A 15,620-nucleotide genomic window follows, 5' to 3' on the forward strand; every position below is an offset into this window, starting at 1 on the left:
AAAACACTATAGTTGTGAATATTAATAAACAAGCTCATCAAAAAAACATGAACAAAAAGTCCTCTGTTGTGAATATATCCGTGGAAAAGATCCGTGGAAAAGAGTGAAAATTGTGCTCAATAGAAGTGATGAAAAATTATATATAGTCCCAATGAAAATCCAACTAAAAATCCATATGAATCACCCGTGAGGAAAATTGTATGGTAAACTGCTTACCAGACCCTTAGGCCTGGTTCACACCGAGGCGATCCGACTTGCCGGGGCGACCTGTGAAGTCGCGGTGCACAGCGCGCACCGCGACCTCGGAGCGACATGCACGGCCTTCATGCACGGACTATGCATGAATCACACCATCCACATCTCATGCTTCTCAATTTATAAATTCTGCACTTTAAACAGATGTAGAGAAGACTGCAGACAGATAGGCACAGTTTATGTAGGAGGATTTGTTTCATCTCTGTGTATCACCTGGGGCCGGTCACTACACGGAGTACTGCATATGGAAGGGTTTACAACCACTTTAAAGGAAGTAAACCCTCATAAAAAAAATGAGAAAAAAAAACCTGTAAAGACAAAGCCATAATGAGCTAGTATGCATCGCATGCTAGCTCATTATGAAATACTTACCTTTAACCGAAGCCCTCGCAGTGCTTCCCGCTCAGCGACAGGGCGGCCGACATGTCCGGCCGTCCTGCTTCCTCGTTCGCGTCCTCCGGCCATCTGATTTGCAGTGATTACATCACTCCCGCGCATAGGGCTCTGAAGGAATGGCACGGGTGGCCGTTCCTTCAGAGCGCATGCGCCGATGACGTCATCGGCTGCATGCAATGTAAATATCTCCTAAACAGTACCTATAGGTAAGCCTTAATATAGGCTTACCTACAGGTTAAAGACTTTAAGGTGAGTTTACAACCTCTTTAAGTGAAATGTAACTGCTGGTTGCCTCACTGCTTTGCTCACATACTGAGTTTCACTGTTTGAGTCACTGATCTTGAGATATGCAGCACAGAACATTTTTTCTGCCTGCATTTTTGTTTCAGGTCAGACAATTTAAACAGAATGATCTTTATCCCCATATGAACTCCCAGCAGCCACATACGGGCAGATTCAATAAATGCTTATAGGAGCAGTAACATGCACAAAGCCTATAACAGTCAATCAGAACTCATTTTACAGCAGTCATATCAGTCAATGATGACTTCTAATTAGCCTAAGACAACCTCTGCACCTATTCCAAGAGAAGAATAGACTGCAAAATTCCTACATTGACAACAGAAATAAAAAAAAGCAGCTCAGTTATGGGTGGAGGTTGCCCTCATCCCAAACAATTGCATACTATACACATACTATATTCCACTAATTGGACCTACAAAAGGGCAAACAAAAGACTTTGAAGGGTAAGTCCACCCTAACACTAAAATTGCTACATCTACAGGCATCCATGATCTAAGAAGAAATCGCTATACATACCTTTTCTGAAGCCAATACGGTCCTGTCTCCAGCGGTGAATGCTCTGCAGAGGACACAGCCAACAACAGTTGGGAAATGAATGGGATGTGACGTCACCCATAGAGGTACTATGGCGCTTCTGTTGTCGGCTGCCTGCTCTGCACACACCTACACAGCGAAGTGGCCACTGACAGCTCAGCGTGGGATCGGACCAGAGTGGCTTCAGAAAAGGTATATATAGTAGTGATCGACCGATATCAGTTTCTCGTTGCCGCTACCGATATTTTGGCCAATGCATTTCGGTATCGGCCGATATTAGCCGATATTTTCGTACAAAAAAATATTTATTTTTATTTTTTTTTTTATTTGACAGGTACTCTTGTGGAGGGATCTGGGGGTCTAAAAGACCCAAAACCCCTCCTCTGCACTTAAAAGCATTCAAAACGCCAAGTTTGGCTGTTTGGAATGCTGTCATTGTTTTTAATCTGGCACCAGACAGTACCCGGAATAACATAATTTCTGGGTTTTTGCATGGAGACCCGATCAGAGCCGAATGCGGCTTTGATCGGGTCTTCGGCCACCGTGCAGGTTGGTTGCCCGGGTCTCCACCCGCTCCTTGTAATGATGGCCGAGCGGCTTCTCAGTTGTCATTACAAGCCGACCATCGGCTATGGACACCGGTACCGGGTGATGCCTCTAGCTGCAGGCATCACTCCGGTACAGCACTTTCCCGAAATATCGGCAATATCCGTCACCTTGGTGGCTGATTCCGATATATTGGGGAAAGTGCAGATCGCCCCTCGATATATCAATCTCTAATATATAGCGATTTCTTCCTTACAGGGTTAGATAGGTTAGTCTTAGATCGTGGATGCCTGTAGATTTAGCCATTTTAGCGTTAGGGTAGCCTTCCCCTTCAAGTAAATTTTTCAAAGATAAATTGTATTACAATCCAAAAAGTACATCTATCAATAATATTCATTGTTACAAAAAGATTTTTTCACCGTGTCATCCGTATAAAATGCTTTTGCATTGAAGTGATACACCCAGACTGGTTCCTCCTGTACAGCCATATCATTTCTAATTACAGTTAGTCCATGTGCTGGGAAAATTGAACCTGTTTCAAATTTGTCACATTCATTTACCTTCTTCAGGGATATTATACCACTGGCATATATAAGACACTATATGGTATATTGTACTAAACATCCTCCTACTGTAAGTTGTCACATGGGGCCCGTCGCCCATGGAGACACCTGGGGTTCACAGAGATGGCATAAGCCCAATCAACCTTTGATGGACAAATTGATTGCCAAGGATATTTAAAGGCAACTCCAGTCTGGCAGAAGGATATTTCCCCTGCCCCAGGGGGAACATGTCGGATTTTCCCAGCACATGGACTAAATGTAATAAGACAGTATATGGCTGTAAAGTGGGGACCAGGCTGGGTGTACCACTTCAATGCAAAAGAATATTGTTCATAAGGATGACACAGTGAAAAAAAATTTTGTAACAATGGATTTTATTGAAGGATGTACCTTTAAGGATTGCAATAAAATGTATATTTTATAAAATTTTTACTAAAAGTATGTTGGCTGCCCTTAAAGTCCCAGGAAGAAGGACAGAGGAATATAGTATGTGTATAATCTACATCAAGGATTCTCAAACTACGGCCCTCCAGCTGTTGCAGGACTACACATCCCATGGGGCATTGTAAAACTCTGACATGCACAGACATGACTAGGCATGATGGGAATTGTAGTTCTTGAACAACTGGAGGGCTGTAGTTTGAAGACCCCTGGACTCTACATTGACAACCAAGGTTTTCCCAGAGGTGGCCCAATGTCTGCCGATATCATAGCTAACCCATAGCCATACCTCTATTGTCCAGTGTTGTAGGAATCTCAGTTATTGATAGACAATCATCTAACGGTGATAAACTTGAAGAAAGATGCTGTAAAATGCTGTGCTGTAAGCCCAACGGTCTAAGAATAGAGCAGGTCTGTTATAATCATAAATTACACCGTCCCCTCTCTCTAGATATATATATAGAAGGATAGAATGTACTGAACAAGCTGTAGGTTAAAATACACCAACATAAATCTTACTGTACGTCACGTCCTGCCTCCAGTGTGCACTGATCCTAACGGGAATATGGAGACCATTAAATGTACATTGTGGCAATTATTTTCTGGTAATATATCATTGAACCTTGTACCTTGAGGACTTCCCAGTGACACCTATTCACTGAAGACCAGATTCGTATTTTAAACGCACAAACCATTTATTTTCAACTAGGGTTCCTCCAAAGGTAGCTCGGGAGTCCTTCATCTGTGGATGATTGAAGTGGTATAAAAACCCAAAAACCAAAATGTTATATATTGCAGCTTACCAAACCGTAAATGGGGTTGCTGCATTATTTTTCTTTTTATAGTCTTTTGTTTCTTTATTTTCACCTGGTGATCTGGCCAATAACACTCTTCCTGTCATAGAGTGTCTCCATTCTGGATGGAGAGCAACAGAGACACCTTTGGACAGCAGCATTGTCAGCCTGGGGAGAGAGTATTGTTAGACTATTAGATTTAGATGGACTTGGCTACAGAATTAATGCCGAAATCCAGCTAACACTTTTTAACCAGTTACAGCAGTTTTCTTTTTGGGATAAAGGTTTTACAAAAATGAACCACTTCAGCTACAGAAGATTTTACCACCTCTATGACCATGCCATTTTTTAATTTTTTTTTTTGCTATACTGCACTACGCTACTTTAACTAGCGATTGTGCGGTCAATGCAATGCTATGCCCAAACTAAATTTGTATTGTTTTTTTTCACACAAATAGAGCTTTCTTTTGGTGGTATTTGATCACCGCTGTTTTTTTTTTTATTTTTATTATTATTATATAAATGAAAAAAAGAACAAGTCTTTATCTTTGTGCTATAAAACATATCAAATAAGAAAAAAATTAAATTTCTTCATAAATTTTGGCCAAAATATTTTCTGCTACGTGTTTCTGATAAATAAAAATCCCAATAAATGCATACTGATTGGTTTGCATGAAAGTTATAGCATCTACAAACCATGGTATATATATATATATATATATATATATATATATATATATATATTGGAATTATTTTTTTTATGCTACTAATGGCAGCGATACACATCTTATAACGGAACTGAGTGCGGTGGGAAATCTGACAATAACTGACGCTGGGTGGGAACTGACTAACTGCCACTGACATCACCAGTGACATTAAAGAGGAAGTAAACGCACCAAAAAAAAAAAAAAAGAAAAAAAAAAACTGTAAGACAAAGGCATAATGAGCTAGTGTGCATCGCATACTAGCTCATTATGAAAAACGTACCTTAAAACGAAGCCCCCCGCAGTGCCGCTTGCTCAGTGACAGGATGGCTGACATGTTCAGCTGTCCTGCTTCCTGGTTCGCGTCCTCCTCCCACATGCACGTGGGAGCCGCCGTTCACGGCACAGGGCTCTGAAGGACTGGCACAGGTGGTCGTTCCTTCAGAGCGCATGCGCCGATGACGTCATCGGCTGCATTAAAAGTAAATATCTCCTAAACGGTGCAAGTTTAGGAGATATTTACAGTACTCATAGGTAAGCCTTGTTAAAGGCTTACCTATAGGTACAAGTTATAAGAGAGGGTTTACAACTACTTTAATACAGTAATCAGTGATACTTACTATACACTGTCATTGTACTAATAACACTGGCTGGGAAGGGGTTAACATCTCTGGGTAATCAAGGGGTTAAATATGTCCCTAACTATGTGTAATGTGTGTAACGTGTGCTGCTTTTACTAACTGATCTCTCAAACTGGCAGATTGCTCCCTCTGTACAGAGCTCTGTGTTGTTTACCAACATGGAGCTCTGGGCTGTGTTTGCAGGCAGCCAATCAGCAGGTCCCGGCCGTGAATCATTGGGTGGGTCTTGCTGACAGGTATTTTATGTACAATCACAGAAGGTCCGGAGCGAGAGGCACGCGTGTGCGCGCCCTGAACTCAGAAGTAGGCAGCGACAAACCAGTACGTCGCTTTGCCAACAGCGGCTGTTTGTCCGCAGTACATTGCATGCGGACGGTCGCTAAGTGGGTAATAAAAGCCGATTACTGTAAGCACCCCTGTCAGTAGTAAATGCTTTGTCTCTACTATCTAGCTGTCACTTTGGCTGGACAGCTTGGTCTGTTAAATGAAGTTGAAAAATATTGAACGTACTGGTTGAATCACCAGTAGAAAATAAAGCAAAAAAAAAACGAATGCAGGCACTACATCCAAGAATTGGTAAGCTGTAATATATTACATTTTTTGTTTTGGGTTGAATACAACTTTAACCTCCCATTCGATGGTGTCTATTAGATGGGATAGTTCTTGGTCTAACGTGACTTGGCACAGATAACAGAATGGCACTTATTATCTTTTAAGTTGCCTGTAAAGGTGGCATTCTAGCCACCACTATAAAAGGGGCATTCTTATCAGTGACCATCAATGTAACCAGTAACCCCTAATGAATTTCTTTTAGCAGGGGTTCCCTGAGACCTGAAAATTATTTTAAGGTTTCCTCTGGGGTAAAAACACTTAGAAAAGCTGACATAAACAGTAAAAATCCAAACCAAAATAGTTTTTTTAGTTCTCCCATCTCTAATGTTCTAAAGAGTTCCAATTAAGGGCTGGTTCACACCAGCAGCTGAATTGAAGCGCAGGGGCTGGCGTACAGAGTGACCCATAGTTACATAGTTAGTCAGGTTGAAAAAAGACACAAGTCCATCTGGCTCAACCAACAAAAAACAAAAAACAGTGAAGAAAACCCAACCATACAATCCCATATACACAATCCTATACCCGGAGTTGATCCAGAGGAAGACGAAAAACCCCAGCAAAGCATGATCCAATTTGCTACAGCAGAGGAAAAAAATCCTTCCTGATCCCCCGAGAGGCAATCGCATATTCCCTGGATCAACTTTACCTATAAATATTAATACCCATTCATATTATGTACACCTAGGAAATAATCCAGGCCTTTTTTTAAGCAATCTAGTGAGCTGGCCAGAACATCTCTGGAGGGAGTCTATTCCACATTTTCACAGCTCTTACGGTGAAGAAACCTTTCCGTATTTGGAGAGGAAATCTGTTTTCCTCTAGGTTTAAAGAGTGCCCCCTTGTCCTCTGTGTTGACCTTAAAGTGAACAACTCAACATCAAGTTCACTATATGGACCCCTTATGTATTTGTACATGTTGATCATATCCCCCCTTAATCTCCTCTTCTTAAGAGAGAATAAATTCAGTTCCTCTAATCTTTTCTCATAGCTGAGGTCCTCCATGCCTCTTATCAGTTTGGTTGCCCTTCTCAGCACTTTCTCCAGTTCCCTGATATCCTTTTTAAGAACTGGTGCCCAAAACTGAACTGCATATTCCAGATGAGGTCTTACTAATGATTTGTCTCTGGAGTCCATACCTCTCCTAATTGATTTACAATCAATGTATTAATGCTATTGGGCAATATTGATTTGAACAGGGGCAAAATGATCAAGCACTTTGTGTGAAACACGTCTGCTGAACAGTGTGGATCCCTCGTGTGTCATGTTTTTTAAACCTGTGTCTCTACAATAAACAACAAACTTTTCTTCATTTCTGGATGTGCCGCTTTTTGTTTCTTTGTTGCATGGACTTCTCAGGTTGCGGACCTCAGCAGGCACCCAGTCTTGTTGCCACAGCAGTATTAAGAGATCTTAATTTGCAGACAGCCTTGGAGCAGTGTATACTCTACTTTCCTTTTCGAGGGGCAAAATGATATCTCTCTCTCTGGAGTCCATGCCTCTGTTAATACAAGAAAGGACTTGGCTTGCTTTGGAAACCGCAGCTTGGCATTGCATGCAATTATTAAGTTTTGGATCTACTAGAATACCCAGATCCTTCTCCGCTATGGATTCCCCCAGTTCTACTCCCCCTAGTATGTATGATGCATGCATATTCTTAGCCCCCAAGTGCATAACTTTACATTTATCAACATTAAACCTTATTTGCCACATAGTTTCCCAATGAAACAGTGCATTGAGTTTGGCTTTTAAATTGGAGACATCCTGTAAGGAAGTTATTTGATTCGGCTGATTTCAGCGTGGTGATGAAGCACTGAGCTCTGCTGATAGCACTGTTTTGGTTTTTTTTTTAGATTTAACACAGACATATTATCAAGTTCAATTGCCGGGCGTGCAGTGAGAGGCAGTGGATTGCCATGCACTGCACTAATAAAATGGAATGCATGCTGTACTTTCTCTCAGTGCACCGTGCCCGTACTTCACCACAACACAGTGGTATAAACTGGGCACATTGTGGTATTGCTCGGTTCACAAGTATTCGAATCGGATGCCTTTTTTAACCGCATCCGCTTTGCATAACATGGGAATTGGACCAGCTTTCAATAAAGCCGGTTTACACATGCTTGGGGTGGCTGCGGTCCATTTCTGAAAAGGGTCCTGTGCGATTTTGGGTCCTGCTTAGGTGTAAACTCAAGTAAAAATTTGCACCTGAAATCGCACCTGAACCGGTGAACAAAACCGCACAGCACTCCAGACTGCAAACCGCAGCCAGACATGTTTGGACCTAGCCTAAGGTTTGGTTCACACGTATGTGTTTTTTTGGTGCTTATTGCAGAAACACACTACAGTCTTTTCAACATGGTTTCCTATGGGACATTTTTACATCCATGTTTTTTTTAGCCGCTGCATTTTTGAAATGGGTTAGGGACTTTTTTAAATGCAAAACAGTGCTTTTTTTGCTTTTTTGGTTCCGTAGACCTCACTGGAGATACTGCAGAAATGCATGTAATACATTTTTGCTGTGATTTTACCTCGATTTTGTCAAGATTTGTGTTTTTTTAATCTGCCCAACAACAAATTGGCCACAGAAAAAGCATAAAAAGGGCAAAATGCACAGAAAAATGCATTGTAGAACGCACCAATCGCAAACTGCATAGATGTGAATCCAGCCTAATGCTGGCCATAAACTATAGAAAAATCGTTCAAACGCATTTCCGAAAAACTAACACTTGGCCATGACAGCAGACGATCGTGTCATCATGTAATGACCGATAAATCATTCAACAGACATAAATTAATCCATTTTTTGTTTGTTTGTTTTTTACATATCCCTAGTGCAAACAGTTTGGATGAGAAACACATTAACCTTTCAATTTATTGTTCATTCACCAGAAAATTTCCAAACTTGTCCTTCCTTTTTTTCAGCTCAAAAACGTCATAACTGATTACCGTTTTGTGCCCATTAACTGGCCGAAAAACTAAAGAACTGACCGAATTTTGGACGATTTTTCGTGTAGTGTATGGCCAGCATAAGACTGCTCAGGAATAGCCTCCCAACTAAATCCCATCACCCCTGGTGTGAATACAGTATACCCCTGGGGGAACAATTTTACATCTGTATATCCTTTTTTTACATAGTTCATAAAACAGACTAGACCTGGCAGCAACATACAAATGCACACATAAAAAAGTTACTTTTTTCTCTCTTTTTAGTTTATTTATAGTACTTGTTACTTTTTTTATTTTTAGTTTATTTATAGTAACTGTTACTTTTTTCGTTTTAGTTTATTTATAGTACTTGTTACTTTTTTTATTTTTAGTTTATTTATAGTAACTGTTACTTTTTTCTTTTTAGTTTATTTAGAGTTAAGTGTTACTTTTTTCGTTTTAGTTTATTTAGAGTAAGTGTTACTTTTTTCTTTTTAGTTTATTTATATTACATTTTACTTTTTTCTTTTTAGTTTATTTATAGTACTTGTTGCTGTTTTTTGTTTAGTTTCTTTGCGCACTGTTTAATTTCACCCTGCACTTTGAAAAACAGGCAAAAACCATATGTGACTAAAACATTTTTTCTGGAACTAACTCAGAAAACACCAAGCCTACCTTTGGATTAGAGGAAGCCTGGGGCCCTATACAGTAGGGAACAAGAAGATAAATGTATTTCCTGAAAGGCTTAGTATTGCTAAAAATATTGTACACTTGCAATAGTGTAGGGTTAATACCTGTAATGATAGTACACAATATATGAAATAGGCTCAGTTTATACGACTGCAATGCGATTTCGATGTGATTCTCTGTGCTATGACTTAAGCATCGTACACACGATCAGATTATCGAACGATCTTTCGTCTGTTTTTTGTTGCATGCTAGTCTCATATGGAAAGTGAAGAGGTTACTTTAATACGAAAATTCCCGTACAACAGAATTCTACTTCAGAAGTGATGTCAATCCAATTGTTTTGTATGTATTCTTTCATTTCTGAGCATGCCTAGTCTTGCTCTTACGATTTTTTTCGGACGAAAAGTGTACTAATTTAAACGAAAATCGGACGTTGTTTTGAAAAATTGTAAAAAATATACCCTGCACATCCAGATTTTGTCTTCCGACAATTCGTAATTGGCTGTCGAAAGCACTATACTAACAATCTGAAAATCAGCAGATCGTTCGTCGGACCAAATTTTACTTCCAATTTTCGTATCGTGTGTACGGGCCTTTAGAGTAACTTTGTTGTGACTTTTGATGTGGTTAGCACAGGGTTTCTCAACCTTTTTTCAGTCAAGGCACCCTTTAAAAATTATAGACAGTCTCAAGGCGCCTCTAAAATGTGAAAACTATTCTAATAGTCTTACATAATGCAGCAACATCCACAAGTCCAAATAGGACACCCAATATTAGAGGTGATTTATTCTTCCAAAACAAACACACTTTTGTTAACTGGTACTGACTAGTATTCCAATGTTTCTCTTTTCCCTCAGTTTTTCTCTATCATTCTCCTAACGTGAGGGGCAGGGGAGGGTCAAATAAGGATGCTATGCAGGCGACTGATATCCTCCTTATCAACTGATTATGCCAATGGTCGTTAGCAGTTAGAAGATTGTAATTGTGCACAATGAAAACCTTTTTTTGAAAAAAATTTGGGTAATTTCTAGCCATTTTGCCAAGGTACCCTTGAAGAAACCTCAAGGCACCCCAGGGTGCCTGGGCACCTCGGGTTGAAAAAGGCAGGGTTAGCATATTCTTTGGAACCAGATCATACTGAAATCACACCAAAGTTATTTTCCAAAATTGATGTGAATGGGCATCATTGAAAATAATGTGATTTCCCTTGTCACACGATTTGCTATTCAGAAATCACACCAGTGTGTACCAGCACTATTTATACTTTTCTTCACATTTACAAGAAGACCAAGCTGTCCAGCAAAAGCGACCGTCATAGAAGTTAAGGTAAACCATATGACATTACCGGGGTTCTTACAAATGTCAGTTTAGTTTAAATAGTTTTAACCTTTTTTAAAAAAAAAAAAACAACTGCTGTAAATTTGTTAAAGGTGGTAACTGGAGTCAGGGCTGGGACAAGGGGTGGGCAGTATGGTTTATTGCAGGGGACCCTGACCCTAACCCTAAGGGAAGGGGGAGCAGTTTGGCATCTTTGCCCTGGGCGCTGGATGGCCTTGTCCCAGCACTGGCTGGAGTGACATTTTATTTTGGATGTAAAGTCTATTTTAGATTGTAAGCTCCGCTGATCAGGCCCCTCTGCTTGTATTATAACTGTACTGGCTCCCTTCATTGTGTAAAGTGCTAAACAAACTTTCAGCACTATATAAATCCGCATTACATTGCTCAATAAATATAAAGGAACACTTTGAAAACACATCAGATCTCACTGGTGAAAAATATCATGCTGGAAATCTATACTGGTATGGACTGGGTAATGCGTTAGGAATAAAAGGATGCCACATCGTTTGATAGAAATGAAAACTGTCAACCTACAGAGGGCTGAATTCAAAGACACCCTTTTGCTAATGCAAATTACTGCACCTCCAGTCCTCAGATCAGCCCCAATTCCCAAATGATGCAGAACGCTAGTCCATTTTGCTGAAATTTCATTGCAGCAACTCAAAATGGTACTCAGTAGTTCGTATGGCCCCCACGTGCTTGTATGCGTGCCTGACAACATCGGGGCATGCTCCTAATGAAACAACAGATGCTGTCCTGGGGTTTTTCCTCCCAGATCTAGACCCAAGCATCTTTGAGCTCTTGAACAGACTGAGGTGCAACCTGGTGGCGTTGGAAGGGCCGAAAAATAATGCCCCAGAGGTGTTCTATTGGATTTCGGTCAGGTGAGCGTGGGGGACATTCAATGGTATCAATTTCTTCATCCTCCAGGAACTGGTTGCATACTCTCACCACATGAGGCTGGGCATTGTCGTGCACCAGGAGGAACCCAGGACCCACTGCACCAGTGCAGGGTCTGACAATGGGTCCAAGGATTTCATCCTATTACCTTATGGCAGTCAGGGTGCCATTGTCTAGCCTGTAGAGGTCTGCGCGTCCCTCCATGGATATGCCTTCCCAGACCATCACTGACCCACCACCAAACCGATCATGCTGAACAATGTTACAGGCAGCATAACATTCTCCATGGCTTCTCCAGACCCTTTCACGTCTGTCCCATGTGCTCAGGGAGAACCTGCTCTCATCTGTGAAAAGCACAGGGCACAACTGGTTGACCTGCCAATTCTGGTGTTCAATGGCAAATGCCGAACAAGCTCCATGGTGCCAGGCAGTGAGCACAGGGACCAATAGAGAATGTGAGGCCACCCTCACAAAGTCTGTTTCTGATTGTTTGGTCAGAGACATTTACACCAGTAGCCTGCTGGTGGTCATTTTGTAGGGCTCTGGCAGTGATTATCCTGTTCTTCCTTGCAAAAGGAGCAGATACCGGTCCCGCTGATGGTTTAAGGACCTTCTACGGCCCTCTACTGTCTCCTGGAATCTCCTCCATGCTCTTGAAACTGTGCTGGGGGACACAGCAAACCTTCTGGCGATGGCACGTATTTATGTGCCATTCTAAAGGAGTTGGACTGCCTGTGCAACCTCTATAGGGTCCAGGTATCGCCTCATGCTACCAGTAGTGACACTGACCCTAGACAAATGCAAAACTAGTGAAAAACAGTCAGAAAAGATGAGAAGGGGAAAAAAAGGTCGGTGGCCTCCACCTGTAAAACTGTTCCTGTTTTGTAGGTTGTCTCATTGTTTCCCATCTAGTGCACCTGTTGTTAATGTCATTAACATCAAAACAGCTGAAACTGATTAACAACCCCCTCTGCTACTAAACTGACCAGATTATTATCCCAGGAGTTTAATTGACTTGATGCTACACTCTGATAAATAAGTGTTCCTTTCTTTTTTTTTGAGCAGTGTATAATAATAATATTATTATTATTAATAATAATAATAATAATAATAATAATATGCCAAGTGGTTGGCACTTCTGCTTGGCAGCACTGGGGTCGCAGGTTTAAAACCCAACCATGGCAACACCTTCCTTTGCATGTTCTCCCTGTGCCTGCATGGGTTTCCTTTGGGTACTCCGAATTCCTCCTACACTCCATATACATGCTAGGAGGTTATTTCGCTTCTGTTTAAATTGGCCCCAATATGTGTATATATATATATGAATGTAAGTTAGGGACCTTAGATTGTAAGCTCCTTGATGGCAGGGACTGATGTGAATGCACAATACATATGTAAAGTGCTGCGTAAATTGATGGCACTATATAAAATACCAATAATTAATAAATAAAAAATAATAATTATAATAATAAAACAATAATAAAAAATATAATAATAAAAATACATGTGCATAGACTACCCAGTTCAAATGATGACAACATTTCTGTATTGATTTTACTGCACAAATGATGTTGTCACCTTGCAGAAAAATAACAAATCCACTGTTAGGATCAACAGGTAATAAAACTACATTACATGGGGGGGAAACAAACTGTTATGTTAATGACAGATTGTATGACAGATTGTAGATGTCATTTACATTTTTTCCCCATAGTTCCACTTTAATGTAAATATAGGTGTTTTTGGATCTGTATTGATGCAAAGAAACATTTTATTGTTTAGGTTGAATTTACTAATATCTTTTACAAAATTTTATGTACAGAAGTCATAAAAACTTTAAATAAGTATGTTTTTATTAGTATTATTGTACAAAATAAATGTAGAGTAATTTTATGCCTGCCTAATCATATTTTAGATGATTAGTATTTCATTTTTCTACAACCTCAACCTTAAAAATTACAGTTTAACTTTTTTTTTTTTTTTTTTTTTATCGGTACCTGTTTTAGGGTCCCGCAGGCTCTTATCAGCCCCCGATGGCTTCATCTTGTTCGCTATTCATGGTCGCAGCCAAATTCGGGGAAGTATGGAAACTCAGCGCGAACGTAGAACTGGTAAATCCTTGGATCTTGCCAGCATCTCCATCTGTAGACGTGTTGTCTGAATGTGGTCTTGCAGTTTCCTCCCCTTATATATAAACAGGCAGTGTTATAGAGAGCTGGACTTACTTGCAGCAGCCACTTATCCGTTCTGAACATAAAAATCAATGTGGTGCTGTAGGAGTCTCTCAGGCCCCTCCCACCTCAGTTAACTATTGTGAGCCTATGACATGCTATTACGCTGTTACCCGTACGGAGCCAATGTGTTACAGGGGCAGGATGTCTGATGAAATATGTAATGATATCGGACCTTTCTGGCAATATTACAAAGGACATGACTCTGTTATTTTTAAAATATATATATATATATCCCCTCTTTAAATAAGCTTATATCAATTCTATCAAGCAACTTATTTAATTTACTAAACCAGGGGTAGGCAACCTTTTGAGCACAGTGTGCCGAAAAATGTTTTCAAAGAAATTAAGCGTACCGATTTTATAACAAAAAAGTGTCAACTTCCCACTCTCAATCACGAAAAGGATTCTTTATAAAGTAAATGCTGTAACCTACTTGAGTAATAGTGACAAAATAACATCCTGCAATGTCACGGCTCAGATCGGCCCCAATTCCTGCACCTCCAGTCCTCAGATCAGCCCCAATTCCTGAACCTCCAGTCCTCAGATCAGCCCCAATTCCTGCACCTCCAGTCCTCAGATCAGCCCCAATTCCTGAACCTCCAGTCCTCAGATCAGCCCCAATTCCTGAACCTCCAGTCCTCAGATCAGCCCCAATTCCTGCACCTCCAGTCCTCAGATCGGTCCCAATTCCTGCACCTCCAGTCCTCAGATCAGCCCCAATTCCTGAACCTCCAGTCCTCAGATCAGCCCCAATTCCTGCACCTCCAGTGCTTAGATCAGCCCCAATTCCTGCACCTCCAGTGCTTAGATCAGCCCCAATTCCTGCACCTCCAGTCCTCAGATCAGCCCCAATTCCTGCACCTTCAGTTCTCAGGTCAGCCCGAATTCCTGCACCTCCAGTCCTTAGACCAGCCCCTATTCCTGCATCTCCAGTGCTTAGATCAGCCCCAATTCCTGCACTTCTAGTCATCAGATCAGCCCCAATTCCTGCACCTTCAGTCCTCAGATCAGCCCCAATTCCTGCACCTCCAGTCCTCAGATCAGCCCCAATTCCTGCACCTCCAGTGCTTAGATCAGCCCCAGTTCCTGCACCTCCAGTCCTCAGATCAGCCCAATTCCTGCACCTTCAGTTCTCAGGTCAGCCCCAATTCCTGCACCTCTAGTCCTCAGATCAGCCCCGGTTCCTGCACCTCCAGTCCTCCTCAGATCAGCCCCAATTCCTGCACCTCCAGTGCTTAGACCACCCTCGCCTCCATCTGAGACTCCATTAGCCGCTGGTTGCTAGAGCCGCCTGGCGTCTAGCAATCAGTGACATCACACCTTCTCCCACCCCCCTCCTTCTCTCTCCCACCCCCTCTTCCTCTCTCTCCCACCCCCATCTCTCCCACCACCCCCTCTCTCTCTCCCCCACCCCCTCTCTCTCTCCTCCACCCCCTCTCTCTTTTTCTCTCACCTCTCCTCTCTCTCTCTCATCCCCCCTCTCTCTCTCTCATATCCCCACTCTCTCTCATCCCCCCTCTCTCTCTCTCACCCCCCTCTCTCTCTCTCATATCCCCCTCTCTCTCATCCCCCCCCTCTCTCTCTCTCTCATCCCCCTCTCTCCCTCCAAACACCCTCTCTATCTCCCAACACCCTCTCTCTCTCTATCTATCTATCTCCCAATACCCCCCCTCTCTCTCTCTCTCTCTCTCTCTCTCTATCTCCCAACACCCTCTCTCTCTCTCTCTATCTCCCAACACCCTCT

At 41.6% G+C, this 15,620-nt stretch overlaps 1 protein-coding gene across 1 annotated transcript in view; it reads right to left on the minus strand.

Annotated features, from left to right (window-relative positions):
* PTGFR (prostaglandin F receptor) overlaps positions 1-13,920 on the minus strand; it is a 79,854-nt gene extending 65,934 nt beyond the window's left edge. Inside the window, exon 1 of the mRNA XM_082265576.1 lies at positions 13,640-13,920. The gene's annotated coding sequence lies outside the window, so the exon portion shown is untranslated. The remainder of the gene's footprint in view (positions 1-13,639) is intronic.
* Positions 13,921-15,620: the final 1,700 nt, after the last annotated feature.

Source organism: Pelophylax lessonae, assembly GCF_965119305.1.
Source record: "Pelophylax lessonae genome assembly, chromosome: 8".
Classification (NCBI taxonomy): Eukaryota; Metazoa; Chordata; class Amphibia; order Anura; family Ranidae; genus Pelophylax; species Pelophylax lessonae.